The sequence below is a fragment of the Chiloscyllium plagiosum genome, chromosome 1, assembly GCF_004010195.1.
Source record: "Chiloscyllium plagiosum isolate BGI_BamShark_2017 chromosome 1, ASM401019v2, whole genome shotgun sequence".
Taxonomy (NCBI): Eukaryota; Metazoa; Chordata; class Chondrichthyes; order Orectolobiformes; family Hemiscylliidae; genus Chiloscyllium; species Chiloscyllium plagiosum.
Window position 1 is genome coordinate 100,338,468 of NC_057710.1, and position 18,694 is coordinate 100,357,161.

An 18,694-nucleotide genomic window follows, 5' to 3' on the forward strand; every position below is an offset into this window, starting at 1 on the left:
GCCATTAAAATAATATTTTGTAATTCTGTAGCCCTCCCTCAATGCTATTTGCTAAAGCGAGCTCCCCCGTCCCCCTCTCCCATGAATCTCACTATCCACGGCCTTCCTTCAACTTTACCTCTTCCAAATGTGCAATTCCATTCATTTACTGCGAGCTCCAGTATCTTCCCCTCCAGAGAGGTGAAAATTCCTCTTGGATTCATTGCTTCTCGTCCTAGCCCCCTTGAATAGTATATGCCATTATCTCCAACAAATAAATAGGGACAATATAGTGAATCTGCTGAGGAGAAAGGAATCATACTTTGGATCTTGTGCCCAGTATGTCCAATGGTCAGCATTTCCTAATTCCATTTGCCGACCAACAGCTGGTGCAGTTCATATTCAACTCAGGCTCCCTATGACATGCAGTATGGCATGGCTGCTGTTTATCATCTTGAGTGTTTAGCCAAAATGATAGGCTATCATACTCAACATAAATCATAGCCAGAAAAATCCAACTTGGAAGTGATTACACAATCATTCTGGCAGATCATAAGAGGTCATTTAGCCTCTGAGAGCCCTGTAACCAAGTTTTCCAATTATCCCAAGCTGTCGACCTCCCTTCTTTCACCAATCACTTAATGATGAGAACTTGCAGGGACCTATTAAACCATAAGCACATATTTGGACTGGATATCTCAACGGTCAGTGGCTCCATTTGCTCTGCTGTATGGTGATCTTTTACCCTTACCAAAGATAGCTAGAGGGTACAGTTAAGTCTCAACCTCTGTTATTCAGAAGCTACAGAACACTGCCATCTATACAGCAAAGTAAAAAATTGTCGAGATATGTCCTGCCCACGAAATGCTCAACAAATCCAACCTGGTTATTTACTGCCTCATTATTCTATTCTTGATCATAAGTAAAGTGATGGAAGGGATCATCAACAGTGCTATCAAGCAGCATTTGCTTTGCATTATCCTGCTCACTGACATTCCGTTTGGGTTCAGGCAGGACCACTCTGTTCCTGACATCATTACAGCCTTGATTCAAACATGGGGAGAGGAGCTGAACAGGGAGCAGTCTGGAAGTTAAGAGATTATAAAAACTGACTTCGTAGATTTGAGGCCTGCATTTCAGAACCAGAGCTGAGCAGGAGCGAACAGAGAACAGTCTGGGAAGGTAAGAGATTATAAACTCACCTCGTGGATTTGGGGCGTGCACTTCCGGAACAGAACTGAGCGGGAGCGAGCGGAGAGCAGTCTGGGAGGGTAAACATTTCTGATTCTGAGAGGGAAACTAAAAAGTGACATCTCAGGAGGGCTATGATTTGATTGGCTAATAAAGGGTGTGCTAAACTTGAATCTGTTAAATTGAATCTTGTTAATTTATTGATTACAATGTATTTATTGGTTACAACTTGCATAAGCAGAGATACAAAAACAGTTAAAAGTGAAAAAAATTCAAAACTAATTAAATAAAATAAGAGTGGATGGTCAGATGATGTGTTGTTTCTGCATGATGTGGGAGGTGGTGGACCCCATTGTGTTTCCCAGTGATTGTAGGAAATGTTAGTTGCTGGAAGCACGCTGGCTCAGAGTTGATGAGCTGGAGTCTGAACATTAAACATTACGATACATCAGGAAGGGGGAGAGTTACCTGGATGCTGTGTGTAAGGAGACAGTCACACCCCTTAGACTAAGTAACTCTAATTCAGCCAGTGATCAGGGACAGGATGCTGTGGCTGTGAGTGAGGCAGGTAGAGGGGGCCAGGCAATAGACGAGCTGGAGCCTCAACCCTTGTCCTTCAACGGGTTCAAGAGTTTTGCTCCCTGTGTGGATGCGAATGGGGACTGCAGAGAGGATGAGCTGATTGACCAACAGCACCATGGTGCAGGGAGCCATTCAAGTGGGGGGAGAGAAGAGAAATGTAGTTGTTTAATGGGGATAGTATGGTTAGGGGCATATACACTATTGTCTGTGACCAGGATCGAGAGTACCGAACATTGAGTTGCCTACCTGGTGTTCAGGTTCGGGATATCTCATCTGGGCTGCAGAGGACCTTGAGTGAGAGGGTAAAGAAGGTACCAACGACATAGATATAACTAGGGCAGAAGTTCTGCTAAGGGAATATGAACAGCTAGGAGTTAAAAAGCATAACCAAAAAGGTAATAATCACTGGATTACTCCCTGACCCACAAACTAATTGGCACAGGGTCAATAAGTTTAAGCAGGTAAATGCGTGGCTCAAAGATTGGTATGGGAGAAATGGGACAGAATTCATGGGACATTGGCATTAATAACCATTAGAGGTTATTAAAAACTCCAGCACAGGCACAAATATGACAGAGTGTATGGAAAGGGTTAGCAATCAAACTTCAAGCACACTGGACAAACTAATGACAATGAGAAGAGGGGTCGTTAATACAGGACTGAAGGTGTTATATCTGAATGCAGGCAGTATAAGGAATAAAGCAACTGAGCTTGTGGCGCAGGTCGAAATTGGCAGGTATCACATGGTGGGGATCACAGAGACATGGCTGCAAGAGGATCAGGATTAGGAGCTGAATATTCAAGGATATGCATCCTATCAAAAAGATAAACAGGTGGGCAGAGAGGATGGAGTTGCCCTATTAGTGTAAGAAACAAAGTAGAGGCAGATGGTGTAGAATCTGAGTGGATAGAATTGAGGAACGATAGTTGGAGTTATGTACAGGCCTCCAAACAATAGTCTGGAGCTGGGGCGCAAGAAACACCAAGAGATAGAAAAGATGTATAGGAAAGGCAAAGTTACAGTGATCATTGCAGATTTCAATATGCAGGTGGACTGGGAAAGTCGGGTGGTAGTGATTGGCAAGAAAGGGAATTTGTGGAATGGCTACGAGATGGCTTTTTGGAACAACTTGTAATGGAACCAACTAACAAACAGGCAAAACTGGATTTAGTATTATGCAATGAGGCAGACTTGATAAGGGAGCTTAAGGTGAAGGAACCCTGAGGAGGTAGTGATCATAATATGATTGAATTTACTCTGCAATTTGAGAGGGAAAAGATAGAATCAGGGTAACGATATTACAACTGAATAAAGGCAACTGCAGAGGCATGAGGGAGGAGCTGGGTAGAACTGATGGGGAGAGGAGCCTAGCAGGAAAGACAGTGGAACAGCAATGGCAGGAGTTTCTGAGAGTAATTTAGGCGACACAGCAGAGATTCAATCTGAGGAAAAAGAAGCATGGTACAGGGAGGATAAGGCAACTATGGCTGACTAGGGAAGTCAGGGAGAGCATAAAACCAAAAGAGAAAGCATATAATGTGCTGAAGAGCAGTGGGAAACAGATGATTGGAAAGCTTACAAAGGCCAACAGAGAACAACAGAAAAAAAGAAATAAGGAGAGAGAAGATTAAATATGAGGGTAAGCTAGCCAGTAATATAAAAGGAAGACTATCGGAGTTTCTTTAGATATATGAAGGGCAAAAGAGAAGCAAAAGTGAATATTGGGCAGCAGGAAAATGATGCAGGAAGATAGTAGTGGGGAATAACGAAATGGCTGAAGAAGTGAACAATTTCTTTGTGTTAGTCTTCACAGTGAAAGACCTGAGTAATATCCCAAAAATTCAAGAGAGTCAGGGGACAAAGGTGAGTATTGTTGCTGTCACCAAGAAAGAGGTGCTAGAAAAACTGACTGGCCTGAAGGTGGGATAAATCACCTGGACCAGATAGACTACACCCTGGAGTTCTAAGGGAGATAGCTGAAAGGATAGTGGAGGTGCTGGTGGTGGTCTTTCAGGCAACAGTAGAATCAGCGAGGGTCCCAGAGGGCTGGAAATTCACCAGCATAACACCCCTGTTTATAAGGAATTAAGGCAAAAGACAGAAACTACAGACTGATTAGTCTAACCTCAATCACAGGTGAGATCCTAGAATCCATTCTGAAGGATGAGAGTTCTGCATACTTGGAAGCATATGGTAAAGTAGGGCAAAGTCAGTATGGTTTCACCAAGATGTGGTCATGCCTGACAACTCTGCTAGAATTCTTTGAGGAAGTAACGAGCAGGTAAGACCAAAGAGAGCCAATGGATGTTACCTACCTGGACTCAGAAGGCCTTTGACAAGGTGCTACACAGGAGGCTACTGAGTAAGGTAAGGGACCATGATGTTAAAGGCAAGGTGCTAGCATGGATAGAAGATTGGCTGTCTGGCAGAAGGCAGAAAATAGGGATAAAAGGGTCCCTTTCTCAAGATAGCAGCCAGTTCCGCAAGGGTCAGTGTTGGGACCACAAATTTTCACCTTATACATTAACAATCTAGATGAAGGAACTGAGAGCATTCTGACTAAGTTTACAGATGATACAAAGATAGGTAGAGGGACATGGAGCATTGAGGAGGCAGAGAGGCTACAGAAAAATTCACTACTTTTCATCATGTATATAAATGATTTGGCTGTGAGCATAAGAGGTATAGTAAGTTTGCAGATGACACCAAAATTGGAGATGTAGTGGACAGCAAAGAAGGTTGCCTCAGTGAGTTTTGAGAAGATATGTAGCTCAAGTTGAGGTTCTGGATGTACAAGAATTCCTAGAAGCATGGCATTCCAACCGGAACTCTATCAACAAACGTATTGAGTTGGACCCCATTTACCACCCTCTGAGAAAAAGAACAGGAAATGACATAACCACAGGAAATAACATCACCAATTCAAAGAAATGCAAACATATATAGAGAGAGCAGGAATCATCAGCAATGCTTCATCTGGAGGTTCACTGAAAATGTTACCTAGTATGGTGACAATACGTCTTAAAATGTGCCTTGCAGCTCAGCGAGCAAACCTACATCAAGATGGTTACCTCAGATTACAACAGGGTCTTGATCAGATGGCCCAATTGGCTGAGAAGTGGTAGATGGAGTTTAATTTAGATAAATGCGAGGTGTTGCAATTTGGGAAAGCAAATCTTAGCAGGACTTATACACTGAATGGTAAGGTCCTAAGGAGTGTTGCTGAACCAAGAGACCTTGGAGGGCTGATTCATAGCTCCTTGAAAGTGGAGTCGCAGGTAGATAGGATAGTGAAGACGGCATTTGGTATGCTTTCCTTTATTGGTCAGAGTATTGAGTACAGGAGTTGGGAGGTCATGTTGCAGCTGTATAGGCCACTTTTGGAATATTGCATGTAATTCTGGTCCCCTTCCTATTGGAAGGATTTTGAGAAACTTGAAAGGGTTCAGAAAAGATTTACGAGGGTGTTGCCATAGTTGGAGGATTTGAGCTGTAGGGAGAGGTTGAATAGGCTGGGGCTGTTTTCCCTGGAACCTCGGAGGCTGAGGGGTGACCTTATAGAGGTTTATATCATCATGTGAAGCATGGATAGGATAAATAGAGAAAGTCTTTTTCCTAGGGTGGGGAACTCCAGAACGAGAGGGCATAGGTTTAGGTGAGAGGGGAAAAATATAAAAGACACCAAAGGGGCAACTTTTTCACATAGTCACCCTCTGCGTGTATGGAATGAGCTGCCAGAGGAAGCGGTGGAGATGAGTACAATTGCAACATTTAAAAGGCATTTGGATGGGTATATGAATAAGAAGGGTTTGGAGGGATATGGGCCAGGTGCTAGCAGGTGGGTCTGGATTGGGTTGGGATATTTGGTCAGCATGGACATGTTGGACTGAAGGGTCTGTTTCCATGCTGTACATCTCTATGACTCTATGTGCACAAGCTAGGAGACCAGGCAAAGAAGCGGCAGATGGAGTATGACATCGGAAAGTGTGAGGTCATGCACTTTGACAGGAGGAATAGAGGCATAGACTATTTTCTAAATTGGGATAAAATTCGGAAGTGTGAAGTGCAAAGAGATTTGAGAGTTCTAGTCGAGGATACTTTCAAGGTAAAGTTGCAGATTTAGTTAGTTTTTAGGAACGCAAATGCAATGATGGAATGTATTTTGAGAGGGCTTGAATATAAAAGCAGGGATGTACTTCTGAGGCTCTATAAGACGCTGGTCAGACCACATTTGGAGTATTGTGCACAGCTTTGGGCCCCATATCTCAGGAAGAGTGTACTAGCACTGGAGCATGTTCAGAGGGGGTTCACCAGAATGGTCTCAGGAATGAAAAGCTTGACATGTCAGGAAGGTTTGAGGACTTTGAGTTCATACTCGAGTTTAGAAGGATGAGGGGTGATATAATTGAAGCATACAGAATACTGAATGGTCTGGACAGAGTAGATGTTGTGAAGATGTTTCTTGGTAGGAGAGACCAGGAGCCGAGGGCACAATCTTAGAATAAAAGGAAGACCTTTTAGAACACAGATAAAGAAAGACATCTTCAGCCAGAGTGTGGTGAATCTATGGAATTCATTGGCACAGAAGGCTGTGGATGCCAGGTCATTGAATATATTTAAAACTGAGATAGTTAAGTTCTTGGATATCTTCCTACCAAAGTGCATCAAGAGTTACGAGGAGAAAATGGAAGAATGGGATTGAGATACTTATCAGCCATGATTGGATGGTGGAGCAGACTCAATGGGCTGAATGGCTTAATTTCTGCTCCTATGTCTTATGGTCTTATGGACAAAAGAGATGGAGTGAAAATAACCGTGCTTTATATCAAGCCTGCGTTTGACTGAGTGAGCTAGAGTCAATGGAAATTGGAGTGGGTGATGGTTGGAACTTTCCATTTATCATATCTAATGAAAAGGAAGTCTTATTTTCTTAAACGTCAGTCATCACAGCTCCTGGGCATCTCTGCAGGACTTCCTTAGGGTAGTGTCCTAAAGAACACTACCTAAGACACTAGGGTAGTGTCCTTCCTGAAGAAGGGCTTATGCCCGAAACGTCGATACTCCTGTTCCTTTGATGCAGCCTGACCTGCTGCGCTTTTCCAGCAACACATTTTTAAGTAGTGTCCTAAACCCAAACATCTTCAGCAGCTTCATCATGAGGTCAGAAGTGGGAATATTCACTTATGATTGCATAATGTCCAACAACATTCGCGACTCCACGGATACTGTAATAGTCCATGGCCAAATGTGACAAAACCTGAGTAGGATTCACCCTTAGGCTTGCAGTTACCACTCAAACCACAGCCAGACTATGACTGTACCAATAAGAGAGAATCCAACCATTACTTCTTGAGATTCAATGGCATTACCACTACTGAATCCATGCTATTAATATCCGGGAATTAACTTTAACCAGAGGCTGACCTGTGGCTACAAGAGCAGGTCATAGGTTAGATGTCCTGTTGTGAACATGATGTCGAGACACCAGTGTTGGACTGGGGTGTACAAAGTTAAAAATCACACAACACCAGGTTATAGTCAAACAGGTTTAATTGGGCTTCCAAATAAACCTGTTGGACTATAACCTGGTGTTGTGTGATTTTTAACTGTGGTGAACAATTCACATTCTGGCTCCCCAAAGAAGTTCCACCACCTACAGATCAGGAATGTGATTGGATACTCCCCACTTACCTGGAAGAATGCAGTTCCAATAGCATGCAGGAATTCAGACACCATCCAGGACAAAGCAATGCACTTGATTGGCACTAAATCTAAAAACTTTCACTGCCTCCACTATCCATGCTTCGTAGCAGCAATACGTACCATTTTCAAAATGTACTGTAGTTATTCACCAAGACTCCTTAAAGAGCACCTTCTAAACTCTCAACTACTGCTATTTAGAAGGACAAGGGCAGCAGAAAAATGAAAATAAAACTTGACACCAAAATAAGTTACAATTAAATTAGGGACTCTTTTTAAGTTGACGCAAAATAACATTAAGGAATATATTAAGAGAATAACAATTCCATGGTTTTGAACAAAAGTAATGCTTTACTATAAAATTTAGCACAGCCATATAATCTACAGTAAACTTACAAAGTGTTTCTAACACCAGAATTAATTTGTGGTAAACATGGGTAATATATTGTAATCAAACACCTCACATCATGACATTAAAAAAAGCAAACACAATCAAAACTAATCAATCTTACCAAATTCCCTTTTATTCTATTGATATAGTGGGAAATCAAATGTCATTCAACACTACAAGGGATTACAATTCCTCACTTTTGTCAATCTGGCCTTGAAACTTGCCCGTAAGCACACCATTCCATTCATGAATTGCCCCCATGATGTCTCCTGTTGTGATCAATCCTCTTCTTTGTTAGGTCTCTGTTCCCCTTAATTCTGAAAACAGTCTGCCAATTTATTTATTCAGAAACCTGACTATAGCTTTTTGCTAATAGCTACCTTCACAAATCTAGATATGCTCCTGGGAAATAAAAGTGTAAAGTGAATGTTCCATTTTTGTGGCTGGCATGAGTCTGTTTGATATGAACAGGATCTAAAATTTATTGACTTTTTGATTGATTTTTATGAAATAAAGATAAATCAGTTTATAATTAATCAAAATCTTAATACACTAGACTAGTCCAAAACTTTCAAGAGAAGTACTTGTAAAATAGATCACACCACACCAGGTTATAAGTCCAACAGGTTTATTTGGAAACACTAGCTTTCAGAGCACCATTTCTTCATCAGGCCTCTGACGAAGGAGCGGCGTTCCGAAAGCTTGTACTTCCACATAAACCTGTTGGACTCTAACCTGGTGTTGTATGATTTTTAATTTTGTCCACCCCAGTCCAACACCGGCACTTCCAAGTCACAAAGTATATAGAACATAAAACAAAAAAAATGCAATACAGGACCCCCACATCTATGTTGACCATGATGCCGTCCTAAACGAACCCCATCTGCCTGTATATGGTCCATATCCTTCTACTCCCTGTCTGTTCATGTGTCTGCCAAAATATCACTTAAACTTTGTAAACTTATCTGCTCCTACCATCTCTCCTGCCAGCATGCATTCCAGGCACATACCACCCTCCATGTAAAAGAAATTTCCTCACACATCTCCTTTAACCTTATGTTCCCTCGTATTTGACATTTCCACCCTGGGGAAAAAAAGATGCTGACTGCCCACCCTATCCCTGCTTCATAATGTTTTATACTTGTCAAGTCATCCCTCAGCTTCTAACAAATATAGTTCTCGATGTTCTGCTTATGCTTCCAATGAAGACTTATCAGCTCTTTACCTGGTGATAGGTAGCTTGTCCATATGGAAACAAGTCAGCTTATGGGCTATGTCCTATAACAGCGATAATACAGCCGATACATTGGAGTTAATTCTACTTTATTTCAGTTGCTTTTATGTTGTATGGAAATGTGTTTATCAATTCTCTTTTAAATATTAAAGCACCACTGCATGTACTAAATATTATTTAAGACTGAAGAATAGATAAATGCATGATTACATTTGTTTTGCAATTATACTTTGGTTGAGTTTTAATAATACCCTACTCTGTGACTCGTGTATTGAATATTAATAAATGCAATTTAAATGAATAATTTAAGAGCAGCTGTGATTCAAGTAGGAAAAGCTATTGTAATATGGCAAGTAGCTGTTTTGGTTTTTCTCTTTTGCATCTTTTCTCCTTGTCAAGAAGTTAATTTATACAGACCTACAGTTCCTCAAGCAACTCCAACTGCCTCAAACATTGGCCATTCTTTATGGGGAAACATATACAGTGAGTGTAAGTAGAATACTTTGTAGTGGGGATATTGAATATGACTCTATATGCACTTAGTGTAACAGTAAGGAACATGTGTAGTCAGCTGACTTCAGAAATGTTCAGAGATATTAAATTCAGCAAACTTATCAGTAATGTACTGACTTTTTTCATTACAGTGGAGAGTGAAAAGAAGGAGGCCTACATTTATTTGCCCTACCTAAGAAAATCCCAACCCCAATGAATGCCATTTTAATTTTGGAATATCTACAACAACAACCAATAAGAAAGATTCATATTGTGATTTATTGTGTCTCTCAGGACTTCCTAAACTTCTTTCCATACAAAGCTACATTTAATTGCATTTCATCTTTCTATAAAAAAGATGAAAATAATTATTCTGCTGCTGTTCTGCAAGAAATCATTTTTGTGATTAAACACATATGGCAGTAAATTTCTGTAAATTACCAGCTTCACAGACCTTGAATTTTTTCTCTTCTCTATCATAACAAAACATGGAGAGCACAGCTGGCAGATAAGTGACTGTCACTTGTAATATGTACAAGATCATTTATATATCACTAACTCACTAGAGGAAATAAAGCAATTTATTTGTATAATGTTGTTCTACTGCAACTGACTAAACCTAAAATGGAATAACATCAAATGACAGCATGAAAAACAAAACATGTGAGTATAAGACGGCAGCTTGAATGGAAGGTATTGATTTAGTTAAAGTTTTTAGAAGATTGCAGTAAACAATACATTATACAATCCACCTCACTTTTTTGTTCAAATTCTGAGAGAAATTTGCTTCAGGTGCTCTCCTTATCCATTATTGTCATTCAAAAGATAGGACTGTGGGACAACCCTACAACATTTTCTGAATTGTAAACTCTTAGTTTATTTATTCCTATCAAATACATGAATTAGTTATATTAGTCCAATGAGAAACAATTCATAATCTGATTTAGTCCACTGTGAAAAAGCAATAAATAATCAGAATGTGCTTGCATTCAATCAATAGAGATGTGATAGTTCTTAGCAAAGCTCAGTGAAAGAAACTGATGTATAATCCTATACCTAAAAACTTAGGTTAGAACTGACATCAGTACCTCATCTGTATCCTTATTTTAAATATATACTTTTGGATACTGTGAAGAAGAAACAAAATTTTCAGCCATACTCATTAGATTGATGTGAATATATAATAATAATAATGTGCTTTTCACTTTTGTTTGTAATGTGTCATGCTTTATTATATTACAGTCAGCTGTGAAACAAGGTCACTTGCCACTCAGTATTCAGTACACCTTGCTGAGAAATGTATAGCTGAACTTTGCTAATAATCAACTAAGTGTCTATTTTGAGGAGTTTCATTGAGGTTTTCAGCGAGTTATCTCACACGAATTCCGTTGCATGCACCATAGATTTATGATGCTACTCTCACACTATCGGACATGTGACAGTGGCACAAACTCCTTATTGCTGCCACCTCTGACGATTTCCACTGAAGGGACTTATTTCAAACCCAGCTGTGCACCTAGTCAAATTTGAACAGACACAACCGCACAGCAGTGACCTCAAGGACTCTCCTTAACATTCAGTGAACAGATTCACGCCTCCCCCCAGCACTGAGTATTGCTCATCCCCCATGACAACTTTGGTGGAGAGCCCCCTTTGGCTCTGAGTGACCAGATGCCTGACCAGTCTTCTCTCAAGAGTGCACAGCTGTGCACTGAATAGTTTTGTCCATGCAGATCAGCATGCTGTTTTTTTGGCTCTGCTACTGGAAGCCACTGTTGTGCTCAGACTTCAGAGGTTTGCACAGCAGAAAAAATAGTTAGCAGGAATGTTGTCCCTGTCTAATAGCTGCGCAGCTTTCTGACTGACTTAGTACTAAACTCCTGAACAGTTGAACTGGACATGCAGGTCAGAACATGGCCTAATTCCCAAAGTGTAACAACATGCAAATCCTGACTCTGACTATTCCAAGCAATCATTTGGCTGTACATAAGTCCCTTGACTGAGATTTGATACTGTTCTTAACTGATGATGGTGGGACTCCCTGACCTTTCTCCTTGACTTGACTGAGGACTACTCCCTGTAGACTTTCAGGCATTGTCATTTGATTATAGCACATGCAGAGTGCTGGTCGATGTCCACCCTCTTGACTGATCATTGCAAGCAAACATGACAAGCTGCCTGGTTTTTGTTCTCTGTTTAAGTTAAAGACAAGGTCATGCAGAAGGACTGTGAGCCTTTAAATATTAAATACGGCAGCAAAGTGCGAAAAGGCAGGTAAGGTAAGGCCAAGTATAGGCGCTGTGTCCAAGTACATGTGAAGTGAGTGAGCATAAAGAAAGCAAGTAAAGAGCCCTGAAATGCAGCCAGCTCCTATGAATGATGTGGGTGTCTGATCCCCTGTATAAAGCAGTCTGTCAGCATCATTACAATGTAAGTGCAGTATTGAAGTGGAGAGCTGTATTCTACATAAGTCAAATATGTGCCATGATAATGTGGTGAGCCTGGTACATGTCTAATGCCGGCCTGCATATGTGAAGGTTGCAGTTCTGTTGTTCATCAAATGTAATAAATCAGTTTGTTATTAAAACCTAGCTATACCTGATAAAACTAGCTTTTCAAAGGTTCTAACAGAAGCAACTTCTCCCTCAACTCCAGTTTCTAAATATGTACCAACTTCAAAGATAAGTAAAATCAAGCAGGACCTCGAACTGGAGTTGCAACTAATCTCATCAGTGCCTCACCAATAGCCTATGTTGAAATTACTCCTCCTCCTTGAGTTTTGTTTGCAATTAGTTAATAGCCAATAAAAGTTTGCTGACTTAAACTTTTGATTCTTATTAATTTTGACAAAATAATATCTGTGGAACTGTTCAAACTGTCTTTAATTTATTCAGACTGGCTGTTCACCCTGTGTGGAGTCAATGCAAATTTCAGCTTTGGGGCCAAATGATAATGATATCATTGTTACTTAATCTAAAAGAATGAAAAAAAAAATTAAAAAGGGATAGCAGCTCAGATAGGATCTATTTCTGTGACAACTTACTTTACAAAAGTTTGTTTTTCTTTGGAATTTATATCAAACTTTTAAACCTCAATTGTTTATACTTATTCAGCACATGGGAAGTGTGACTGTCCAAGGCATTCCAGCTTGTACATTCATTTGAACATTCTGGCCTAGAATTTTCTATAAGTGTGTAATTGGAAAGTTATGCCAATTTAATGGCCATTTGTTTGACAATTTTGTGTCACAATCAATTTGCTAGGCATCTAATTAGACTATACCAGTGTAAACAAAAGTGATTACAACGTAACATTAAACTACATCTCTACTGTCTTCCTGATTAGCTATAGTCTACAACAATTCTTCTTTTCCCCAAATGGCAGAGTGAATATCAACAGTACCATTTTTCTTTTTGTTTAACTTATTTCCCTTTTTAGAATTTAGAATGGCATGATGGCTCAGTGGTCAACACTGCTATCTCACAGTACCAGGGTCCCAGGTTTGATTCCAGCCTCAAGGGACTGTCTTTGTAGAGTTTGCATGTCCTCCCTTTGCCTGTGCAGGTTTCTGTCGGGTGCTCCAGTTTTCTCCCACTGTTCAAAGATGTGCAAGTTTGGTGGACTGGTCATGCTAAATTATCCATAGTGTTCAGGGATATGTAGGTTAGGTTTTACACAGAGTGTAAAAAACAGCACATAATCTTCAAAGCAGTACAAGAGTATATTGAACAGAAATTAGGTTAGATTGTAAGTAGCTATATATAACAATTTTTAATTCATTTTGTGTAAAAGTGCATGTTATCATGGTTTGTGAATGTGAGAGTTACTGTTATTTGTAGAAAATAAGTTTAATTTAGAAATCTGGTGGAATTAAAGGAAAACAGCCAGTCAGGCAGCATCCGAGGAGTAGGAGAATCGATGTTCCGAGCATAAGCTCTTCATCAGGAATGAAGGTGTGGGCTAAGGGGGGTGGGGCTGGGCGGAAGGTAGCTTAGAATATGATAGGTAGATGAAGTAGGTGCACCTCATCCACTTCCCACATCTCGGCCCTCGAACCCCACCCCTCCAACCGCAACAAGGACAGAACCCCCCTGGTCCTCGCCTTCTGCCTCACAAACCTCCTAATACATGGCATTACCCTCTGCCATTTCTGCCACCTACAAACAGACCCCACCACCAAGGATATATTTCCCTCCCCACACCATACATGTTTCATAAAGACCATTCCCTCTGCGACTCCCTTGTTCAGTCCATGCCCCCTACCAACCCACCCTCCCCTCGTGGCACCTTCCCCTGCCACTGCAAGAATTGCAAAACCTGCACCCACACTCCTCCCCCCCAGCCTCCATCCAAGGCCCCAAAGGAGCCTTCCACATCAGAGATTTACCTGCACTTCCACACACTTCATCTACTGTATCCTGAAGTGGTCTTCTCTACGTTGGGGAGACAGGACACCTACTAACGGAACGCTTCAAAGAACATCTCCAGGGCACATGCACGAAACAACCCCACCATGCCATGGCTGAACACTTTAACTCCCCCTCCCACTTCCCAAGGATGCAGGTCCTGGACCGCCTCCACTTCCAAACCCTTACTATCCGACCCCTGGGGGAAGAATGCCTCATCAGTTTCACCAAGTTTCCTCATTTCCCTTTCCCTCACCTTATCCCAGATCCAACCTTCCAACTGAGCATCGCCCTCTTGACATGTCCTACCTGTCCATTTTCCTTCCCATCTATCTGCTCCACCCTTCTCTCTGACCTATCACCTTTACCCTCACCTCCATCTAACTATTACACTCTCAGCTACCTTTCCCCCAACATCACCCTCCTCCCGTTTATTTCTCAGCCACTTTGGGCTATACCCTCATTCCTGATGAAGAGCTTATGTTTGAAACGTCGATTCTCCTTGGATGCTGCCTGACTGGTTGTGCTTTTCCAGCGTGACACTCTTGTTTGATATTGAGCCCATGTGAATGGCTCAGGAAGATACTACTGACCCAAAGGTAAAACCCCTGCTTATTGACAGGAAGATGAAGATCTGTGCACATTGGAGTTCATTGGGACAAATGACCATTCTGGTGTGATAAGAATTGTTGGAACAGTCATAACACACATTTCACAATATTGTTACGGCTAATCTCAATTTGAGTAAATTATTTGTTATTCTCCTTTGATCAAAGAGGACAAACTTGTTGAATTAGAGAAGCAGAAGGTGTGTTATTGTCATTAAAAGAATTCTTGCAAAGCCTACATTACCTCTTACCCCTCTGTATGAACAGCTCCATTTGCCACCTTCCATCTCTCTGTATTGTAATCTGTCAGATGGAGTGTTTGTCTGCTGCTTCTTTAATTATGAATTCATCTGAAAAAATTCTATTAATCGTCTTTCAATAAAGTGGGGAAAGGATTAAATCATGCATTGTCAGAAATATAGAAAGTTAGGAGATAAATGGAATCCAAGGGGAAATCCGTTTTCATTGAATTACCACCTCTGATGTCAAAAAATTCACAATCCACAATTGCACAAAGAAATGCACAATTCTGCCCGTTTGCAGTAGCTTTATGTAGAATGTACCTATAATTATAACATGAATAGATGATATTTACTATTCTAAATGTTCGATTTGAGACTTTCATGATCACAGTAGAATCTCTCTACAGCATGTTTGAAAGATCTTGGGCTGAATTTTCGACTTCAGTTCAGGGAGAATAACTCGGGCTATTTCCCAATATTGTGTTCCCGACCTCAAGAAATCAACCCTTTCATGTAGAAATTTGGTCTCTGAAGTGAGTTTCAGCATATAGTGAGGATTGTCTGCCTTTTGAGACAATGGGGATGGGGTGATGACAAAGCCAGCAGATGAGAAGACCCTCCTCCAATTATTGGGACATCAGCCCAGTTCACTAGTTGGTTGTTAGCTGTCACTCCTCAGCTCCATGGCCCCTCTATGAATCCATGCCCTTTCTGTTTGCCGTGCTCCCTCATATCACTTCTGCCTCTTCTTACTACATGCCCCATCCGGGTCCTTCATGTCTATCCACAGAGTACTCAATAGGTATAGAAATAAGAGCTGTATCATGACAAACATTTGAAATGCTCACAAAATAAAGAAAATAATAAATGAATCATAAATCCTTTTGAAATGAAAACCTTCTTAAAAGGTCATAAAATATTCAATCAATCTTCAGCATTTATACACATGTAGATTGAGAGGTTTTAATCCATTTAATATCTCCTATTGTTGTTCAAATAAACAAGTAGGCATTAAAGTCAATATAAGATAAAGAATAATTTATTCCAAGTACATAAAACAATAACCAAACGAAGCTGGTAGGCCTGTTTATAACTGTGTAAAGTATTTCTATACAACTGTATTGATTCGTGAGGCTTGGTTTTCAGGCAGTCATTTATAAAAATACAATCTGGCAGAATAGATATATGATTATTTATTCAGCCTGCTTTGTGAATACCAGAATACATACTTTTGACGAATATGCGGCAATACAAGAGCAGTTCAACAGTCACTAGTGAGATTCATTTCTTCCTGCCATCTCAAGTAGAAATGTTTTGTATCCCTTAAACATTATTTCACCTTACCCTATTTTTTTCAAGATGAAATTATCTCCCCAAGGCCTTAAATCTCCAAATAGCCTGTATTTTCTGTCACCTTTCTTCAGAACAGAAATGTAACTTTCCAATTCCATCCTACTTGTTTGTTAAAATATAGAGATCACCACGTTTTGCCACTGTAGATAGTTAGTTTGTTTCTGAATGTCAAGATAGACAAGTGGGAGGCTGGAAGAACACAGCAAGCCAGGCAGTGTCAGGAGGTGGAGAAGTCAACAGTTCAGGTATAGCCCTTCAGGACTGGGGGTGGGTGTAAGGGGAGCTGCAGATGAAGGGAGTCGGGGGCAGGGTGGTGAGGCGTGGATAGATGAAGACAGGTAGAGAGTACAACTTGGTTGATCAATGGGAGGAATGAATCTGGTTCGTAGTGGGGAGGAGTGGAAGGGAGTGGGGGATGGGAAGGTTATTTGAAATTGGAAAATTCAATGTTGAGTCCTCTGGGCTGTAGAAGATAAGGTGTACCCATCTTCACCTATCCCCATTTCATCAACCTTCCCCTCCCCCACCACTCCCTATATTTGCATCTCCCCTTACACCCACCTCCAGTCCTGAAGCAGGGTTACGCCCGAAACATTAATATTTCCACCTCCTGATGCTTCCTGGCTTGCTGTGTTCTTCTACCAGCCTCCTGCTTGTCTACCTTGAATTCCACCATCTGTAGTTTTTTTGTCTCTGTATGTCAAACAGCAGCTGTCCTTTGACTGTGAGATACAGCGAAAACGTATTAAAACTGTTACATCCAACTTAATGAATTTTCTTTATCGTTTGTCTTCACACAGTAAGAGAATCACATGGGTATGTCTCTGCGATGAGGTATTTGTCCACAATTCTTGTTAGCTTTGATTTACATGTACTTTCCAAAACATATAATCTTGTAAATTTCACAGTGATAGTGACACAAGTCTAAGGGGGCATACCTGTTTTCACTGTTGTTGAGTATCATCAAATATACTGACAGAGTAAGGGAGCTCAGGGAAGGAGCCTCGTTCCTAGTGTATAAGATGAAGACAAACCAATGATCTCTTCATTTCATTACATTACTGCCACCTTCCAAAATTAATGCTTCATGATAGTGGAAGAAACCAGATAGATAGAAAAAGGGAGTGGATAAAATCTTGTAGGAGTCAAAGTGACTTGGTCTATTGAGAGATATTTGGCAGAATCATATGAGAAGTCTGTTAAGAGCCATCTCACTGACAGGTTGTATCTAGCTCCATTTTTATACTTTTCACAAGCAGTGTGATGAGGTTCTTGCTAGTCCGATGTAAAATGCCAATTATTATATATAAAGCATCTTGATGACCAGCCTCCCCTCTTATCAAAGTTGCCAAACAAGCTAGTCATTGGGTAAATACAAGAAGGAAATGTAGCATGACTATGGTGGCTTCAAGTTGTTGCTTTCTCCAAGCAATCTCCATGAGCCACCAGAAGACATGCACTCCTCCCCCACAGACCATCCTGGCTTCAAGGTATTGATTGGGTGTGAGAGGGGCGGGGCAGTGAATGACCACACCAGGCAGGGTCACCACGTCTGCCAGGATTGAGTGAGAAAGGTTTGGTTGGGACTTGGAAAGTGTAAATCTGTAGGGTTAACAGGATGGGCTAGTAGGAAGACAATTGTAGGTTACTCTCTGGAACTCAAAGAAAGAAACCTTCTGTGAAAACTTTCTGAAATTGACACTGAGCTGATTTTTGGTAAAATTCAGAACAATACTTTTATTTTTAACTAATAAAAAAAATCAAAATCTTCACAATGGGTACATTACACTTTGAGCTTACGTTTAGAATAACTTTTAGAGTACATCAGTGCACTTTGAGCTTATGTTTAGAGTACATCAGTGTATTACCAGTCACCCTATCTTGCATGAACTAATATTCATTTAATAGGATTGTCAAGCAATGAAAGACAAACTCAACAATTCTTACAGCTTAAATTATTTATTTCAATCTTGGACTTAATCGTGTAGTTAACTGACAGCATTGTGGGCAGTATTATTAATTAGTTATGTTATTATTTATGATGGTCACAATGGTTAGCCTGCTGTCTATATGGGCCTGTATGCTGATATGTCAACCCATATCCACAAGCGGCAGCTGGTAATTTGTCTGTTGCATCAAAGGTTGATTATAAGATGTATAAATTAGTACAACATTAACTGATTAATTAATAGCTGCAGTATTTAACATAATAAATCATTTTACATTGCATATAATGGGCATGGACATTTCGATGTGGCTGAATAGCCAATAGATCGGTTGTGAGGAAGCTTTCAAAGGATAAAGGGAACTAACAGGAGAAACATCTTCAGTGGGTATCTTTCAAACAAAAAAAATCAAGACTGTAGAAGGAAATTCTTTAACAGTGTGTGCTTGCATGAGTGAGTTATCTAACATGCATTAGTAACTTTTTCTTGTAGATCATTGGATAGGTTCTCCTGCTATTGGAAACCAAGTTGTTGACTTGGACATTATGGCTTAGCTCAATGATAATTAA

The 18,694-nt window shown here is 40.5% G+C and overlaps 1 long non-coding RNA gene across 1 annotated transcript; it reads left to right on the forward strand.

Annotated features, from left to right (window-relative positions):
• Window positions 1-839: 839 nt before the first annotated feature.
• Window positions 840-10,834, forward strand: LOC122551481. Its single transcript, XR_006312110.1, has 3 exons — window positions 840-1,161; window positions 9,478-9,567; window positions 9,723-10,834. It is a non-coding gene; the product is annotated as an uncharacterized LOC122551481 (long non-coding RNA).
• Window positions 10,835-18,694: the final 7,860 nt, after the last annotated feature.